This window comes from Platalea leucorodia (genome assembly GCF_965183815.1).
Source record: "Platalea leucorodia genome assembly, chromosome: 3".
Taxonomy (NCBI): domain Eukaryota; kingdom Metazoa; phylum Chordata; class Aves; order Pelecaniformes; family Threskiornithidae; genus Platalea; species Platalea leucorodia.
In genome coordinates this window covers 7,853,109-7,873,378 of record NC_138825.1, presented here as the reverse complement: position 1 = coordinate 7,873,378, position 20,270 = coordinate 7,853,109, and the positions used below count along the sequence as shown (strand labels likewise).

Sequence of the window (20,270 nt, the reverse complement as noted above, 5' to 3'; positions counted from 1 at the left end):
AGAACTTTCAATGTTGGGTCTACTAAATCTGTAAACCACAACAATATTCAATAAACAAAAATGCGTGTAGTAATGGGCAATATGAGCTGTCTGGGTATATCCATTCAACAATGGTGAAATCCAATTTAAATGAAAATAATCGAATGGATGACATGCATGAGACTGAAGCTGTTGACACGTGTGGGAAAAAAATTTGATCCCTGGAAGAAAGCATAATCAAATTCCTAACAAGGAACTTAAAAATACGTGCTAGGCTCTACAAACCAAGGGGGTAGATGTGGTTTAGGGATAGATTTCTGGTTCTCAAAGCCAGCGGTCTGCTTATTACAGAGAAAACAGTGATGGACAGTGACGGGCATTTGAGAGGCCAGGGCAGGAGGACAGAGACAGTAATTAGAAACTGCTTTGAACAGAAAAAGGGTTGGAAGTGCAGTTTCATAGAAAAAAAAGAGAAGGACAAAAAACCCAGGCAGCATAAGCAAGGTCTCAAAAACTTTAGTCACAAAGGTAAACAAACAATTGGGGAATACAGCTATTTTAAAGCGTATACTCAAACAGTATACAGGTATGTGTTTGATAAACTGCCATTACAGTCAGGAATACTGCCCATTACTGTCACAGTTTTCCAGAAATTCCTTGATAAATCTGTAAGGTAACGTGTTTCTTTCTGCCTTCCTACTGAACTATGAGCTATTTCATGTTTAAACCCCAAGCCACTCTTTGTTGCTATAATCATTTGTTTCTTCAACTAAAAACCAAAGTGCTTTGTACGCCCTTTGGCCAGTCTTGTATGTGCCTTGATCCAACGCTACATGTATCAAGCTTTTAAAAACTAAAAAAAAAAAAGGAAAAAAAATAAAATACCCACTTTTTCATACGTAACTTAACTATGAAAAATATTGGTCTTATTGGTGAATAAAGTTTGAAAAATTAGTTCAAAACAACGCCACACATCTGCAGTGCACTAATAGGAAACCCACTCAGAAGCTACCACTATTCAGGTCATGAGCTTCACCTTTTTCTTTGTTCAACTTGACAGTATCACACTTCCAGGGTTTCTTTATTATTAATTACTCGGAAAACAAGTGTTCACAACTTTGAAGTGTGTCAACAATGAAAGGGAGGGAAGGCATGAAGTTACAACCTCCTGAGATAGGATTTTTTTCAACAGAAACAGCAAATAAAAAGAAAAATACTTCATATTTTGGACAATATCTCAGACAAGAAGGAATGTATACCAAATGCAATTCAATTTTAAGAGAATTTTAGCAGTGCTTGGCCTGTTCGTTTCCCTGTGAATGGTAAAGGATGGAAGATGACAAGAAAAAACAGTGACAAACACCAAGACTGATGGTTTCAACAGTCAGCCTGCGAACGGTTCTCCTGCCAGGGATCCATCTAACTGCACAGACCCAAAGCTTCCAGTAGCACGCAGCTCTCTTCATCCTCATTTTCCAGATGTGCTCAGGGAAGTTCCTCTCCAAACGCCCTGTGCCATGGTACCATTTCCTCCACCTCACCTTCAAAAATGCCTCCTGCAGTTCCTGAGCGGTGGAGGAGCCCCAGATGGCGGAGCAGCGCTGTGCTTCCCTACCGACCTTACACAAATCACGTCTTGGCCTTCACGTGGAGCATGGATTGGATCCATGATGCCAAAAGTAACAGAAAGGGGCACGTTATGCTAAACACCTCTGTGCTTACCTCAGTGTAATGCACTAAACAAGACTATTTTGCTCTGTTTTCCCATCAGGTACAAATCTAAGGAAGGGCGAGAAAGCCAAAACTAAGCACGTGGAGCCCCATTACATTCTTGTGCAAAAGGCTTCCCGAGCAGTAAACGGGAAAGGAAAACCAACACAGATGGAGAAGACAGACCTGTTTTTCATCCAAGCTAGCATTTAGGGACCCCTTGTATCAGAGATACATTTAATGGCTGGGTCACTGGCAGTAGATTACTAGTTCTTTGCCATCGGCTCTCCGATAATAAAATTAAGTAGGTTTTGCTGGATTTTCAAGCTATTTACACGAAAACCTCTCTCCGAGTTGACTCCAAATTTGTGTCATGAAAAGGGTAAAATAACACTCAGTGAGTACTCTCCCATGCCTCTTCTGAGGCACACTCAGCTGGAGGTAGCCTAGTCGTGGTACATACCATCTACTGCGCATCTTGGGTGATGCCACGCAAAAGTCATACGGGCTAAAAAAAGTTGCCATTTGAGGAGGAGATAATTGCATGTGAATCTTAAGTCTGAGGACTTTTTGTGTGAAATTTGTGTACTTTGAGGCACTAGTATGCAAACCCAAAGCAACTTCCAACAAGTTGGCCCAGTTGATCCTGGTTCACCTCCACCAGAAAGAGAACGAAAACCTGGACAAGTGATTCTGTCCTCTGCCGAGAACCAGGCCAGGTTTGCAGGGAGAGCTGGTGTCCTCCTACCACAATTGATGTCAATGAAAAAAAAAATGGTACATCCATGCATGCAAGATCTTCCTTAGGTTTTACAGCAACTTTTATGCAACATGCATAATATTAATTTGGCAAGTGAAAGATTGATTTCAAACTAAACACTGTATTTTTTCCTTTTGATATTTATACAAATTTCTGTTCCACTCCAGGTCGTGCCCTTCTTTTCAATACTCTTCTAATAGCGCTGCAGTTACAGCATGCAGTGCTCCCCGGCACCACACATAAATCCGTTCTATTAGACAGTTATATACCTAGGCAAATCGGATTACTACATTGAGCAGTTTACTCAACACATTTATCAAAATAACATCAATGCACATGAAATTTATCTCAACTAATTTTCTAATTCCATGTTATTTCAGTGTACTGTTCAATATTTAATTGTGGAGCAAGGAGTGGAATTTTTTTCAGTGTTGCCTAAACCTATGTGCAGAGTTAATTTAATCAGCATCCTCCATATTAAAACACTATGCCAGGTATCTTTTACAGTCTTTATTATCGTCCCTTTTTTTTCTATTTATATTGCCATCCTGAATTGCTCACAGTTCTGTTTTAACCTGAAAGCTGACTCCAAAAAAACCCCTGGTACTTTGGAAACCATATTAATTTTGTTTCATCTCGGTACCTTCCAGAACTAAATTTGCTTCATTTATAAGCTATTATTTCTTAACTTTGTACAACAGCCTGAAATGCAAACAACTGTTGGGTTTTTGGGGGGGTTTTGTTTTGTTGTTTGGTTTTTGGTTTTGGTTTTTTTTTTCCTCCTGGCTTTAACAGTACCAATATCAAAGTATTATGGTCTTGGAACACAGTTACCATTTCTTCTGCTAATGCACTGGCTAGCATGCAAGCTATATTGTGCCAATGCTGTACATATTGAATGTAGAGCAGCAAATGCAATAAAGCAAGAGCAAAAGTAATAAAGCCTTATTTGCTATTAAAATAATTTACCGATGACATAATGCACTAAGCACGTATATAGACTTTTAAGTTAAGAGGATGCAATCCTGCATATTCATCTGCAACTAAAGTTGGATAAGATCTTCAGATGTGAGCTGGCAGATGCCATCTGCCTGGATTTATCCAAACCACATTTGTTTTGGATAGTTTTGGATGGAACCATAATTCGCACAGATACCCTCTGCTTTCAAAACACCTTAACCTTGCTTCCAAATCTATATATTGTTTCAGCATCACCTTGGGACTCATCTTTGTTTAATTAACTGTTTCTTCACTGACACCAGAACAACAACGAAAGCTTCAAGCCACAAGCCAGCGCTTACCACCAGTGAAGGTTTTTTTTTTTTACAAAGCACAAAGTTATTCCCTAACTGGGGAGTTTCTTCTTCCAAACTAGTCAGGAGTGGTTTAGCCAGAAAGGAAAAGCCCATTTACTGAATTCAGACATGAAAATTTTACACTTGAAAGCGTATTTTTTCTTTGCAAATGAATTTAATTTTGGGGGTGGTGGAGTAGGAGTCCCACCCTTGTGATGAAATTAGAGCCTTTTCAAACACTCTGAAGGTACAACCATGACACAGTTATCAGATTCTGGACACCGTTGCTTTGAAAGATTTTTTTTTTTTTTTTGAACACGCACATTTCAATTCATTTTAATAGTTATTTCATCAAATAATTTCCTGCTCCTCTCAAAAAAAAAAATCTAGATAGAAACACATGAAGTACATGGAGCTCAGTAAAATGGTGACAGAGCATCTAGCTCAAAACAAGCATTACCTGCATTTTACCAGCACTGGACGTCAAGCAAGATACTCATTTTATGGTAGTCTTTAAATGACGGCTGGGGAACATTCCTGCCCTAGGGGGAAACCAAAACACTTCAACAAAATGGGTGTTAAAAGAAATAACCATCCTCGGGATTATCAGTGGTCTAGGGCAAAGGCGCACAACACACATTTTGGAAACCGAGCAAATGTCCATCATGCATGGGCATCGTAAATGCCCTACACCCAAAACCTGCAGGCCAGGATTGCAGAAGCGTATTACCCAACTTTGGCTGCTCTTCAGAGCCCCTTTGTGTTTTCTTAGGATGAAAACGTTGTGGAGTCATGGTATAAAAACCCTCAAGGCAACTAACAACAACCTGAGCTGCAAACGCTTTTTGAAATCTGAAGCTGGACCTTCTAAACTTAGCAAAAGCATTCATATATAAGTTATAAAAATAGAAGTGTCTTAATAGGGCTAATTAAATAATCTGACTTGTTCAAGCTGGTTGATAGTATTCATACAGGCTGATACTCTGTCCTGAACAGCCCTCTTAAGCAATCAAAAAAAGGGAGCGGATCGTAGCCAAGTGCTTGCGCGCGCTCCTGTCCCCTCGCTGAGCTTAAGGAATGTCTATCTATAGACCCAGCCGTGGAAGGTTTAATTGTTCAAAACCAAGGGACTGCGCGATGTTCTTTAATCATTAACTGGGGAACATCGTTTACGAAAGGATGAAATTATGCACATATTATGCATAATTTAACTTTTTAACGTATGCAAAATATTGTTAAAATTATTTAGGTCAGAAATGCACATCTGATTTATGTAATACTGATGTCCTCCAGTGGTCTTAGTCCCTGATAAATGCCTACTAGGCAACTGGCTTTCTACATGAAAACAGATGTTTTCTGGGGGTGTGGGGATTGGTTTTGTTTAGTTTAGGGGTTTTTCTTGTCTTTTTTGTTTGTTTGTTTTAATTAAGAGGCATAAATAATTTCACTCCAAATCTTTCAGTTTTCATTGGGTGCAAAAGTGAATTGGTTGATGATTTTAAGTTAGCACCTATCCTACATCAACACACGTTTAAGGCAGGTGCTGGTGGGGTAAAAAAGCTCCCCGCAAACTTTCCTTTCCCATCTCTCCTCCCAATAATGCTTTCCAGGATTTTCAGTTGAAGTCTTGCTTTTATTGCGAGAATTGCACTGGGGTAATGACATCAGTTTTCACCACTGTTAAGATCCTGTTCAAAATGTGGGACTTTTTAGTTCCGAGAGGCACGCAAGCAGCTGTAGTTACATACGCAGTTATGGACTAGAAGCAAAAATCTTTCAGGCTGAGTAACGCATCACACGCCACGTCAAATCTAAGCCTTTGCCCAACTCTGAGCCTGCTATATTAACATCGTTTCCCAAATTACTAGAACAGAACAGAGAGTAAGAGAAAGCGTCCTGACCTTACACATCATCATAGGCTATCGCTCTGTATGTGTAAAGTGGAGTTAATCTGGCTTCCTTAAACTGAAGTGTTGTTTTACCATGGATTCAGTGGTAAAGTAAATAAATAAATTTTTTTTAAAAAGGTAATCCCTTCTGCCCAGGAATGTTGATGTTCTGACAAAGCAGAGGATTTAAGAAGTCACATTTCCACTCTTTCTCCAGAAATGCATGCAAAACCCAAGCCTGTAAAAACCCTACGCACCTTTTGATTGCGTGTATTATATGCTCATCCCCTATTTAAACTACATCAATCACAAACAAAAGTTATTTGCATTGCACTCCTCTAATGGGAAATAAACTAGAAACTCAGTCTATTTTCATTTTCTACACAGTTTGAACAACGAAGCAAGGACGTGGACAACTACAGAATCTGGGTTTTTTGTTTGTTTACCTGGTTTTAACAATCTTCACAAGAGATGTCGAAGACGCTTCCTTCTGAAGCCTGACGGAATTCTTTACTGCCCATAAGGAACGTGAGCTCATTAACAGACAGAAAGCCATATACGGGGAAAGTGCTAACCCAGCGAGTAAACATAATTTTAGGGCATTAACTGATAATGCAGAACCTCTGTGCCTAATGTCTTTAAAGCAATTGTTTTACTCTAAGAACTCTTTAATGGCCTGTTACCTAGTTCATCCACTAAAAATGTTTTCATTTCTCCCTGATATGGAAATGACGTACAGCATACTAAAATAAAAATTAAGAAAAAAACCTCACAGTATCCCCAGATCCTGGAAACTCTTCTGGTTGCTGAAATTCGGCACTTAGCAGCCATATGAAGTGAAAAGTCAGGTACAGGAGAACACCGCTGGGGGAGCTAAATTGCTGACCTCATGGAATTTCCTTCGATAGATGAGAAAAGGCAGCAGTGGCAGCGACAGAACTGCCCGCAGGACATAAGCAGCTCAACCACGGCTGTCTCAGACAGACCCCTCGGCTCTCCCCGTTACGCATCTTCCCGCTTCTGACTACTGAAAAATTTTTGGCAGTACCTTAAGGGTCAAGAAGGTTGAGCACTAGCAGGACCAGAACTACCTCTAAGCTCTTCTTTCTATTCTTTTTCTTTTTTTCTTTTTTTAAATAAAGCTCACTGAGAGAGTTTGTTCAGTAAACATGACTGATTTGCATGTAAAAACCTCTTCACGGCTAATTGTACTTGTTGATACACAGTGGAATAGTGCTAAACTCTCCTTAAAGAGTTTGCAATTAAATCCAAGGTAGGCATATCACAAAATATTTACTCTGGAAATCTCCACTATTACCTGAGCTTAAAAATATAAGATGTTAAGAGGGAAAGAAAAAAAATAAATCCTATATTCCCAAGAAGCTGCTACTTTCCTCTGGCCTCTATTTATATAGACAAAGTCCAAATAAACAAGGTCAATTAAAGAGAATTTTGGGGGAGAAATGCAACACCACAAAATAACATTTCTACTACTGAAAACTGACTTATACTGAAAATCAGAATAACTACTTGGTTTATCGTGGCTTATCCGTGTCAGTAAGTGCCCAGGTCTTTTGTATTATCTGCTGGCCTGGGGACCCATCGGCTGACAGGGCTGCACTGATCAGTGCTTTCCTGGGGTGCCGACAGAGGCATGAAGAGGAGCCAAATGCACCCAAACAACAGTAACGGGGACTAGTTTTGTCCAAAAAAAATTTGTCTCAAATTTTTGGTGTTGTCCAAAAAATGTTGTCCAAAACCTTGAAATCTATTACTATCCTATGCTATGCTTAAAAAAACCCACAAAACCAAAAACAAAACCAAAAAAACAAAACAAAACAAACCCCCCCAAAAAAACCAAAAAAACAACATCCAAAAGAACAAATGACATAGCTTTCAAGCACAGATGATTTGACATAATGCCCAGTTTTACCTGTAAAATAAATTTTAACTATTTGGTCTGTTTGAATTCATACCCAATGCTAGCGATCATGAGCACATTTTAATTAAGGCCTCCCCCCTCCACTATTTTTCAATACATATTCTGCATAGAAGTAAATGGAACTTTGTGCCGCACGGTTCATCAACATCTTCCAATTTTCCCTGTGTTATCAACTGACTTTTTTAATATTTTTATCACTTTAGTCATTAAATAATAAAAGCGCAAAAAGTGGTTTGTCAATTTAATTTTTAAGGTATTAGAGATGGGAAAGGAAGGAGAGACATTACACTAGGATGCTAATTAGGGGGGAAAAAAGTGTGCTACAATATGCTGCAGGTAGATTCCTTGTTTTATTGATAGGAAAAAAAAAAAAAAAAAAAAAGCCCCACACTTTCACAAACCCAGCTGTATTGACAAAAGGACCTATGGAGCTGCTCATGCAAGAAATGCATCTTGTTCCCAAAGCAACCGCATCACGTTGGGAAGGGAGGGGAAGGGAGTCTCTCTCTTTGATATCGATTTGAAGGTGATATTCTGCGTCCCATGAAGCAGCACCCTGCTGATTTGTTAAGTATAGGCTTGATTGTCTTAATGTCCACTTTAAACTCGATACTAGGGTTGCTGCAAAACTAGAGGGCAAGGAACCCAGCGTGTAGTTCCAGAGACTTCCAAAAAAACCCAAACAAATCAAAAAACAACCAACCCTGCAAAATCCTCAAAAAGCACCTATCAAAGTGATTTCAATCCAGTGATCCGGTACAAAGTCAAAGGATGTAAGCTCTTCTAATCCCACGCTTTCAGCTCCCACGGGCTCCGGCCACTGTTGCCAGGGCCCGGCTGACACCTCCTCCAAAGGACAGGAGTCCCGCAGCTCGGCGGTGCCTTGCCACACAGCTCTTCAGCCATTTGCGACCTGACAGCTGTTGGCTTTGGGTTTACACGCTGCAAAAAACAACTCAGGAGGCGAACGGCATGAACGACACCCCGTTCCAGTCCAGGAGGTTTTATTACAATGAGTTTAGCTCTGGGCAAGCTGCCGTAATCAGCACATTTTTGACAGGTATTTTATTTTTCCTCCACAGAATACCTAACACTACTGAAAGCACTCACTGCCACATTAAATACTGCTGTTTTGTTAAAAAAAAAAAAAAAAAAATAAAATAATAATACCTATTGTTGTTCTCCTCCTGCTAATAAAGACTAACTTTATCCTTCAGTATAATCCCTGCAAATCAATTAAAACACATTCAGCGGGTTGAAAGGATACTAGTGAAGTATTAACAAAAGCCTGGTTTGGATTATGCAAAACTTCTGCAGCAATCGGCTGATGCAAAGATTTCAGTGGCAAAATACTTTCAAGAGAAGCAAAATAAATCTAGCTCTTAAAAATATTTCTTATTCTTTTTTGCTCACTAGTTCTAGAAAGATATTAGGTCAAATCCACATGACACTGACCTCTTTCTAAGGTTTGTGAGTCAATCTGAGTAAAGTGCATGGTCTCTTGGAGTCATTCAAATAAATCTCTACAGCGCTCCCATAAACTGGTGCTTAAAGACAACAAACACAGAAATGTCCACACACAGAAGCAGCTCGCGCCTGCATATGCGCGGGTCCATCACTATCAACTGATGAACGCACCTAGGATGTGCTTGAACCTTCACTGGACTGAAGCAAGCATTCCTGAAGATAGGGAAATAACCATGTCAGGCGTCAACGGGTGTTGGAGACCTGCCAAGGCATTTGTTCGCCTGTCATACAACCTGCTAAAATGCTGGGATGGAGGGGGAAAAGATTTTTTTTTTTTTTCCCCTGCCCAGAAGAAGCTCCACCAAGTGCTGTTACCTGTGCTAGGTCTGGTCAATGGACAGCCATACTTACTGCTTCCTTTGCAAACAAAAAATCAGGATGAACTTTCATCTGACAAACGAGCCAGGGATCACATTTTCCACTACTTTTGCATTTGTAGGAAAGCTGCCTCTGACATCCCACCCTGGGGCTTGATCAGACAAGGAAGGAAAAAAGTGGAGGATTTTAAAGACGCTGGCAAGCATCCAGTCTTTCAAAACATCACCGGTAATCTTCACATCATCCAGCCTGCGCAGTAATCAAGACAGAAGAACTGTGCAAGTGCAAATTAGTGTCACTTATGTCCTGAAAACAAACAGGAGCAAGAAAGAGGATACGGAATACGTATGCCCACAAGCAACATCACATTTATTCTCCAGGATCAGATGAGGAATTACTGAAGTTTGCTTCACCTCACACACGCACAAAAAAATATGAAGATAGCTCCATGACATCTACCATTTGGCTGAGCAGGTTAGTGCTATATTAAAAGGACCACAGGTTCAACGGCAGTGAGAACAGGAAGGCAAGGAGTGGCCCTCAGTTCCTCCAAGGATTTTTAGACACTGCCGAGATAGAAGACCCAACTCCTACAAGACTTAATTTTTTTTCTTTTTTTTTTTTTTTTTTTTTTAGTCTGTTCACAGAAAAATTAAGAGGAGCACCAAGGTTATTTTAGGGCATTACACATCCAAATGACCTTAATACGTATATGCAGTATAAATTTATGGCATGTCACCCATTCCAGGCACATGATAGACATCTAAAGAGCAGCGGCATCATCAATCCCAAGCCATCACATGGCAACCTGAGGCATCTCTCCCTTTCCAAAGAGGACAGCAGCACTGCGAGCCCGCAGACGAGCGACCTCAGCACAGGACTCGGGAGCACATGAAGAACTTCAGCATTTCCCTGAACTCCTGAAGCACAAGAGGGAGGCGGCCGATTGATACGCGGGCACTAGGAAGTTCTCCAAGACCTTTAAACTCTTATTCTCCTGGGAGTTAACCCAGATTTGACTATTTCTCTAATGGTAAAAGAATCATAGGCTACTTAATACCTGTGGTACGTTATATGCTGATGATGCAGGTTCCTTGAACGCTGCAAAGTGCTGGGGGGTTTGTTGTTAAACTGACAGTTTTGCAGGAGTAATCATTGTACCTGCCTGCGGAAAAACCATGCCCGATACAGTGAAAGGCAATGATGATAATTGCAGGTGTTTCATATTAGAATAAAACTAGCAGGAAATTAGAAAAAAAAAAAGAAAAAAACCACTCCTACCCACCATAGTGACCAACTTCCATATTCCACCTTAATTTTAAAAACCTGGAAGTTTCTGTGTCCAGAAAAGTCTTTTTAAAAAATATGCTTTATAAGGCCTTTTTGTAATTTTCTTTCTTGACTAATGATTTTTAAAAGGCCTTTTTGTAATATTCTTTCTTGACTAATGATTTTTAAAAGTTCTCGTAATCAGCTTGAAAGAGACCTTAGAACTTGACAGTAATTCTTCGCTCAACTATAGCAGCAACAGAAGGAATTGGCACAATATGCCAGAGGAACCTAAAATGTACTAACCAGAGATGAAAACAACTATAAAATACTGAAATCCATGCAAGTACACGTCAGATTGTTTAACGCTACAAAACCTGTGATATTTACTTTTCCATTCAAGAACGCTCTTCAGGTGACACATACCCTCTACTCTCAAAAGCATGTATTATGCACAGCCATAGTGCAAATGAGAAAATTAGGGCTCTAAATCCATCTATTCTCCATTTTCTTCAAAAGTATAATGTATAATAGTAATTTATTTTTCCCTTGAAATTAAATTTCATCAGTCATTGTCCTTTAAAATAAAGATACAAACATATGGTCAGATATTTTTCTGTATACAGCATCATCATTCTTACAGTAAAATTAATAGCTCTTCCAAGCACTTTTTGCTAAGTAGCCAAAATCCAAAAGTAAAGACTGAGCAAATTACAATACTAATACTAATTTATTAAGCCACTTTCAAATGTATTCAGCTTCCCCTTTTCTTTGTTTGCAGCATTCTAGGACCACCTGATGAAGCAAAATTGCAGATGTTCAACCCTTTGTTTACTAAGGTAACTGTGGCTGAAAACAAAATGGAAGTGACAGCACTAGGGCTACCTCATCTTATCAGGAGTAACGCTGTGCTGGAGGAAATAAAATAGTGGAAACTCTGAGGGATGGTATTACTGGGGTGCTCTGCAATCCAGACACTCAAGAAGGCAGGCGCAAGAGCCCTGGAGAGCCGCTACCACCTCCCTTCTATGAACCACTTGCGTACCTTTCCCACTACTTTGTTTTCTGGGATGTGCAACATGTTTTCTTACACCTGCCATCCATACGGAGACTTGGACACGTTAGACAGTCAAATGTACTGGCCACCCTTGGTATAAACCACATTTCTATCTCTATCAGCACTAATTCTGCTGCCTTTTGAGGCAGTGATAAAACTCACATTGCTCTGCTGCAAGCGGAGGTTCGTCGCAGCCGAGCACTTCTGAACATACTGCGGGTTCACAAGACAAATAAAAGCGCTCAACTTTTACTTGCAGATTGTCCTGTAAAATTCTCTCATTACAGGTACACCTAGCTCACAGCCACTTCATTTTTAAAAATTTTCCTAAAGCGGGTGCTTTTGAAGGCAAGTACCACAACGTTTGGTCTCTGGGATTGCATTTTAAATGACAAAAGCTAAAAGGCTCTGATTAATCAGAGCTTTTTTTTTTTTTTCTATCAGAAGATCAACTGTTTCACACATCTACTGTTGGAAAGAAAAGAACAAATCCAGGAAATATTTTCTATTCCCCACTCCTACTCTAAGAAACGTGTGTGACATTTATAACCACGGTATAAAAGCTCATTAAAACTATACGCTGACCTATATAAAAAGGGTTATTGGCTTAACACAATAGGAGACACTCTCGTGGAAAACAGGCAAGGAGAGGAGAGGACGGCTCAAGATAAGCCATCTCTCCACAAACACTGGCTCAAAGGATGAGATCATTAAATGACAGTATTAGAAGTGGCCAACATTTTTCACCTCCTCTCTGCTCATTTAAAAACTAGTTTAAAACTGCAGAATAAAAGCCCAGCGAACACCCCAGCACATTTTAAAAGGTAACTCTCTCTCAAAGGGCTGGTAGCAGGCAGGGAGTGGGAGAAAGGTTTATTTTAGTTGAGCTAATCTGACAGACTGGCACCTACTCAGAGGTGTCGGAAGAAGTCTGGCACGTCCACGCAACCACCAAGAGCAGCAGTAAATCCTTAAGGAAGACAGGGCTGCCTATGCGTTACGTTCGCTTTTAAAACACTTCTCCTCTAGAAGCTTTGTTCTTTCTTTTCAAAGAAATCGTTCAAAGCCAGCTCCCCAATCAATGTGCTACTTCCAGTGCTTGACCTTGGGGTTTGCCAAGCCTAGTTAATGCTCAAGGCACTGTGCCCATGGGGAAGCACCAAACAGGGGGTAAGAAATCACCTGCCTGCCAGCCTAAGTGGATTCCATATTTACCCCCGATGCCTCCTCCTAAAACCATCCTTCAGCTTAAATCCTTTTTTTTTTCCCCTTCCATACACGTAGGGAGAGAAATCCTATCTCCTCTCAGGTTTTGTTTTTCTAGGCTGAAGCCAAGCTCTTCCAGGCTACTCGTAGAAAGGCTGGCCCATCCTTCCACCATCATCCTCATTACCCTTCCTTGACCTGTGGCAGTTTAAACTCATCTTCCTAAAAACAAGCAGGACACCTTCATTTTTTGCTGCTCCCAAATGATGAGGCTGAGCTTATACAAGAAATCAATATCATCCGTCCTTAAGCACATGACATTCTCCTGAAACCAATTAATGGCAGAGGAAAGCGCTTCTTCTCACATAATAATCCAGTCCTTCCCTGGCCTTGCCAATGTCTCGGCTTTGGAGTCAGCAAATTTATTTAGCATGCTTCTAATTCTTCTGTAAAGGGTGCTAATGAAAATATTAAATAAGGCATGATTTGATCCTTGAGGAACTCCAGCAGTAACTTCGTATGTTCAGCAGAATGAAAAAAATAAACTCACAGTGATACAAGGTTATCAAGAATGACAGTGTGAAAGACTGCAGTCTTTAAAGGTATTTAACCACCTTAAAAACCCTTCTTGCAGGGTAGAGGATTACCATGATGCAATCAAATTATGCCCAATTATCTCAAGTATTCTGAGCATTTGTGCCAGCTACCCACCCTGAAGAAAAACAGAAACTGAAGTAAGACTGTTTGATACACAGATGCAGCAAGACCAGCAACTACTTTTATTCAAACTAAACCAAAAAGGCGGCCATCATCATCTTCTGGTTCTCCCGAGAGGTCCCTATCATCCACATGAAGATGCTTTTTTAGCATCACAAAACAGCTTGCAAAGCACAGATCCCCTATGATACCGCAATTAACTCATTTCCTATACTGAAACCTCTTATACGGTGAACGGCATTTTAATTAATTCTTTAAATATATATTCCTCCAATAGGTTAAACCTTAATTAAAATTAAAAGTGCCTGATAGCATCTTCTTATCTGGTTACAGATGCATTTTTTAAAAATTTGCGGTGATGATATAGCGACCACATTAAAAGGGATACATATTTAATTTTACATTTTTTTCAGTTCAACATAACACTAAGAAAATTAATGCAACCTGCATTTGCACTCACAGAATCTGTATCCTGTTTCTCTAATGACTATTTTTGCTTCATTTCAAACACAAATTTTACAAAACCGTTTTGGACTTTGCCCTGGGCATTTGTCTCACCACCAGAGATCTGCTGATGCTTAATCTTGTATTTCATTAGTTATTGCTTAATTAGAACCCTATTTGAAAGATGTTGAATAAAAATGGACCATTTCATTATCGTGAGACATGAAAGAGGCAAGAAGTTCTTTGTAATCCAAGCTGCTCCTCAGCAAGTTTTTATCGTGTTTATCACATAGACATCATACATGACTTTACCTTCTATCTATATTTCAGCTCTTCATCTCCTGATGCAGCTCGTTAGTCAGCACATCTGCCACTACTCCTACATTCATCTTCACACAACTTTCCTGGCATCGGGGAACACCACAATCCTGCTGTTGGGAGACAGGTTCATGCAGTCCACGAACACCACCACCAGACACTTCCCAGGCCCCACCTCATGCTTTATCTTACATTTTACCCAAAAGACCAGCACAGCAACCGCAGGAAAAGCTCCAGCGGTATCTTTTGGTCACGTAGAGTACACACAGGAGTCCTTTTTAAACCTACCAGTTTCTTACAGCTCTAAAGCAAGCAGGACTTCTCCAGTACTAGCAACCGCCCTTAAATATCAAACAACAAAAAGGTTTATCTTGATTCACTCTTCTTAACTGCAGCCTTTTCTCTTTATAGCCACATAATTAAAGAAACCGATACATTTACAATGCAAACACAGAATAACCAAGTCTACCTATTACATGCACAACTAAATACCGAATCGTTTCAGTGCTTCCCCACCATCGTTGTTCAGGAACCATTTATGCACAAATGCCAAATTACATTCTGTTTTCGGGCTTGGGCATCTGAGTATAATTTCAGCTTCCAGATAAATAACAAAATGTGCTCAAAACCAGCAATTTACTTGAGAAGCATTCACAAATTTCAGTCGTGTCTGAAACCACTGTCTGAAAGGCTTATTCATGAATTGTAAATTAAAGCGTTACTGCTCTATATTATGCAAATAGCCAAATTCTAGCATTGTAACAGAAGCAATAAGCTTGTTATCCTGTCAGTCCTGCAAGCAGACAGACACCTTCTTAGCACATGATTTTCAAAAGTGCTCATGTGTTGCCTTAACTGTACTAGTTTTGATACTAATGAAGGATTTACCACCGACTTCAACGAGATTCACCCAACAATGAGCACTTCTGAAAAGCTGACCATTTATCTGTAACTTGGTATGCAAACGGTATTGTCCTACTTCATAAAAATTTCCGTAAGAGCATTTATATCAACAAACGCAAGATATCTAATGAAATTGAGCAAGAGAAAAATAAGATACCAGATACCAGGACCTCCATTAAAAAAGCATCACATGATGCATTCTCAAAATGCATCAAATAGCCTCGTTTGGCTGTTCAACTATTAGCTTTGGTTAGATAAATCATATAGCTAAACAGCTGCATGTGAAAAATAAGAGTATGGGCAACTAGCTTAAATTCAGATCATATACATCCTGACAGTCATCCTTTACGGAAAAATTATGCATATGGTGCGTGTGGGTGGACTGAGACCATGAAGGGATGAGCGTTACCTCGTTGCATCTCTGTAACACAGGCCAGGGTGGAGGGTTCAAAGGAGGCTGGGCCTTTGTCATATACATCAGCACATAAATCAGTATATCGGTATCAGCAACTCAAGTCACATGGATCCCATTAAATCCTACAAAGTTACCTCATCCCTGCGCTGTTCAAGAAGGCGTCTTCAGACAGACGCTGCCTCCCACCCACTCCTGTTCAGGTAACCGCCTTGCAGACGGCGGGCGACGTGAAGACGGGCTGTGTTGGGGCCTGCCAACCGGCACGCCATGCCACCCGGCACGCCGGGGCATGAGAGATCCCCTCCTCCTCCCGCAGAGCGGATAGCGCCAAACGGCGAGTCTGATACTTGCTCCGTTTAAGATGCAGCCCTAAAAATACAGTATGGATGTGCCTTCTGCAACAGGCAGGGATTACAGACGTACCGTGTCACTAGGGACAAGGGCGCAGTCCTAACTACTCTGCTGTGACTGCATGGAGTTTCCTGGCCTGTCTGGAGAGCAAGGCATAAATAAATCCAAGAATAGTTTCGCAAGCAAACAGGATTCTGAAAGCAGGAACACATCTGAGCACCCACTCCATCATATTTCATCCTGGAGCAGTTAGCATTACGTTTGGTTATATTCAATCCTCTTTTTTTTCCCTCATTTAAATTGATTACATTTTACTAAGAAGTAGTCAGTTTTAATATATTTCTTCTTTAATCTTTTCCACTGCATTATGCTATTTTATAACTTGCACTACAGAGCAGCTTCCAACATCCGCCTGCTTTTGTTCAGAACAGAGGTTTCAAACGTATCTGTCATGTCGAATCAAAATAGGAAAGAACTAAGCTCTAGTGTCTTGGGGTACTGAAACATTGACGGTATTTGCACGCTACAGCTGAAAGCAACATACTGACGAAGCATCAAGTGGTATTTCTGTCTGCAGACGGGGGAGTAGAAACAAGGCTCGGACACAAGGCAAGGAACCGATATGGAACGTGATAAGCCACTTCCGTTTCCTCTCCTTTTTCACAGGTAGAAATTAGATATTCATCTATATAACTTGGTTTTGGGTTTGCTTTAAAAGCGGCTAACAGCATTTGCAGGCTTATGCAATGTTATGCATGAACAAAGCAGTCGCCACCATCATCAGTATCACGGCGACACAGAGGCACCATCAGAAACGATGTTAAAAAAAAAGGATATTTGCATGTATTGTGTTTTCTGAAATATCAACACACGCAGAGTTCTGGCCTGCAATCTAAATGACACCAGGGGAATGCTTCCTCTTAAAATGCATTGATACTGCTCAAGTGAAAAGTTTTCTGCTGATGGGTTTTATGTGCATCTAAGCTGAGCCAAGTGAGCTCAAGACAATCTAGCAATTCCATCATTTACCATGTTACGGTAAAATATGCCTTTTTCCTTGTTCCTAATTATATTCTCAGACTGCACAGCAGACTTCTCTATTCCCAGTACTCTATAATTGACAATGCTGTTGTAATGTTTAGTAACGTATTTCCAAACCTTAAAAAAAAAATACAGAAGAGCAAACACAGAGCGAGAGGATGCTGTCCATGCTTCCACAAACACTTGAGCCGAGTGTACTTACACACCAGCATAAATCAAACAGGCACAATCCAATTTAAATACGAGTCCTGCAAGGCTTTTTCATTAGTGCATTGTTTATGCTTTTGCCATCTTTTGACTAATTTTATTACATAATGCTGAGAGATTTACTATATTACATTACAGCTCAGCTAATCATAACAGAATTAAAAAAGTTAATTTTGTTTCTCTGTTTTAGAAGCTTGAGAGTGTATTACCATCTTGCTGGTTTTCCATCAGTGCATTTTTCTCAAATTCCTCTTTTGTTCCCTCTTCCCATTACACATTATAAAATACATCTCCTCTGTTCTATTGCTATTTTAAAAAGCATACCTAAGAATGCTGCCATTCTTGTGTGCGCTGCCCCTCAAAAAAATCATATAGTTTTAAATTTTTTAGCTGCTTCTCTCTTTTGCCCCAACCTATTTTTTCAGGGTCTCTGGTCAAGCAGTAATAGCTCAGCGGTTCAGCACTGACCTCATGGAAAAAAGATATAGGGCTGCTGCCTTCCTATTTCCCTTCCTCGAACCAGCACAAATAATTCCGCTTAAATTGGTGAGATACATTTATGGCCCATTTTTGAAGATGGGAACGTAATTCTGGTGAGCTATGACTAGCTTTTTGTCTTTTTTTATCATCCTCCTTAAACAGCTGCTACTGAACGCTGTCAGAGGCAGGATGCTGCTCTGCCCCGAGCCTGCCGTGCTTGGGAACGAATCACCACGTGCCCCACAGCAAAGAGAGGAGCAGCACAAGGAATAAACCCGCTGTTGAACATTACATTTATCTCCGTTTCACCATTTAACTGGATTTTTCTTAGTTTTATTCATGAGTTTCATTCAGATTTCTTAATTCCTCAGCAGCAATAAACAAAAGGGCCCAGCTAGGGTCCAGAAAATTGCCCAGAGCAAAGCAAAGGCTCCTGTGCTCATATCACCAAACTAGAGTCTTGCTTAGACATTCGAGTCTGCTGTCCTATATATTAATGTAAAAAGAGATTTTGGCCCAGAAGAATGCGTAACGTGCATCACGTGCAGAAGAACAGAATAAAACAGAATAGGAAGACAACCATCATTGTACAACGTGTTGCAACATACAGCTCGAGGCACACAAAAAAAAGCACATTTAAAAAAAAAAACTAGAAGCCGAGTTACTGATAAAAACACCTTCTGCAACGCACAGCAGAAGATATACCTCGTATTAAGGATTTTAAAGGCTTTTTCTTTGCAACTCATTTTAAAAGGGCCGCTCAGGGGGGCTGTTGGTTCCAGACTAATTACTTCCAGATTGTGTCAGATTTTTCCCTACACGCAGAAACAAGTGGCATGCTGAAGCTGGTCAGATCAAGGCGTTTCCACCAGCTGCTTCACAACCGCTTACAGAAACTCATCTGGATGCAATTATGACTTTACTGCAAAGTTTTTCTTGGTTTTTTTTAAACACCGGACCACAGAAATCATGTTCCTCATTCAACTCCCATTGAAGTAAATAGGGCGGTTTCCATAGACTTTAATGACTTTTGGATAAGGTCCCATAAAAAGACGAAAAATAAGAACTCTGTCTACCAGGGAAAGAGGTTCATCTCTTATCCTTAAAGGCTGCACATCGAAGAGGTCTGAAGTTGCACAGGATTGCTGTACACAAAATCCAATATATGGCCATAACAGCAGGCATATTTATAAAAACCAGTGTTTTCACCAGCATTGTTTTCTAGGCGGCACATTACAATGTTCCAGTCATAGTTTAAAATGAAAAATATTTGTATAAAACATCTCCAAGACTAAGGACTTGGATTCAAAAAGACTAAGCTCTTCTCAGTGAGGTAGCAAGTTGTCATTTCAAAGAGATTAGCCTTTAAGTTAGAAAAGAATACAAAACCACTAATTTTATTCATGGATTTTCTTTTCTTTTAATTTCCCTACAACTAAGATATAGCAAACCATTATCAGGGTAGGCTTTACTTTTATACCTTCAATTTGTCACAAAGCATAGTAAGACATATTCATACATATTTTATATCCAGTTGATGTAGTTAAAGGCAAAACCATTTAAACACCCCTAGGGACAGGGGAATCCATTAAACCCCTTTCCCAAGGTGAGAGTTACAGCTGCCGTGCAGAAGGTTTTCAGCACGGTCCTCTTCGGGAGATACTAATCCCAAGAGCCACTTTGAAAGAAAATACTTGTTTGCCTGAAAGACCTCTACAGAAACCTCGCTTCCCAACTCAGGCGCAAGTTGTGCCATCTGTGGTAAAGGTGTCTTTGCAACAGTCAGCCCCAGTAAGCTCTTTAACAGAGAGTGTGGCTTCTAAGTCACGTGCGTAACGACCACAGATGCATATTAAAAAAAAAAAAAAATGTATTTCTTCTTTGCTCAAGCATCTACAACCAACAAAATCATTAACGAAAGTGAGAGAGTTGTGGGTTTACAGTAGTTGCTAGCTATGGGTGTCAATAATCTACAGACTTCACAGCTTTGCTTTTGCCCAAAAACATTTGAAGCGTCTTCTGGTTTTCTATATAGCCCTGATTACAGGAAAGCAGCTGCCTTAATGAACCATGTAAAGCGTACTGGAAAAAGAGGCTGGGGATGAGACTTTGTTCTGCCTACTAAGAAGTTTCTCTGCCACTATTTTTCCTCCTTCTCACACAATCTTTGAAGAAAACACACATTTCACCTATTCAAGATACTTGTAATAAAATACATAACAACACTGTATTCTACCTTTTGTTAGAACTGTGTTGGCAGTGTTGATTTTAACTTTATTATGTTATAAAAGTAAAGACTGAGTAGGTTCAAACAAGTACTCTTAGCAAAGTGGTTTTTCTTCAGAGTTTAAAATTCAACCAGTGGGCGAAGATTGCCTTAGCAGCCTTTTAGTACAACTAGAATCCAGCCTGCTTCTTTCATTACCGATGGACCAACTCCCA

The 20,270-nt window shown here is 40.1% G+C and overlaps 1 protein-coding gene across 1 annotated transcript in view; it reads right to left on the bottom strand.

Moving 5' to 3' along the window:
* MACROD2 (mono-ADP ribosylhydrolase 2) overlaps nt 1-20,270 on the bottom strand; it is an 890,030-nt gene that overhangs the window by 784,557 nt on the left and 85,203 nt on the right. The gene's annotated exons all lie outside the window — the stretch shown is intronic.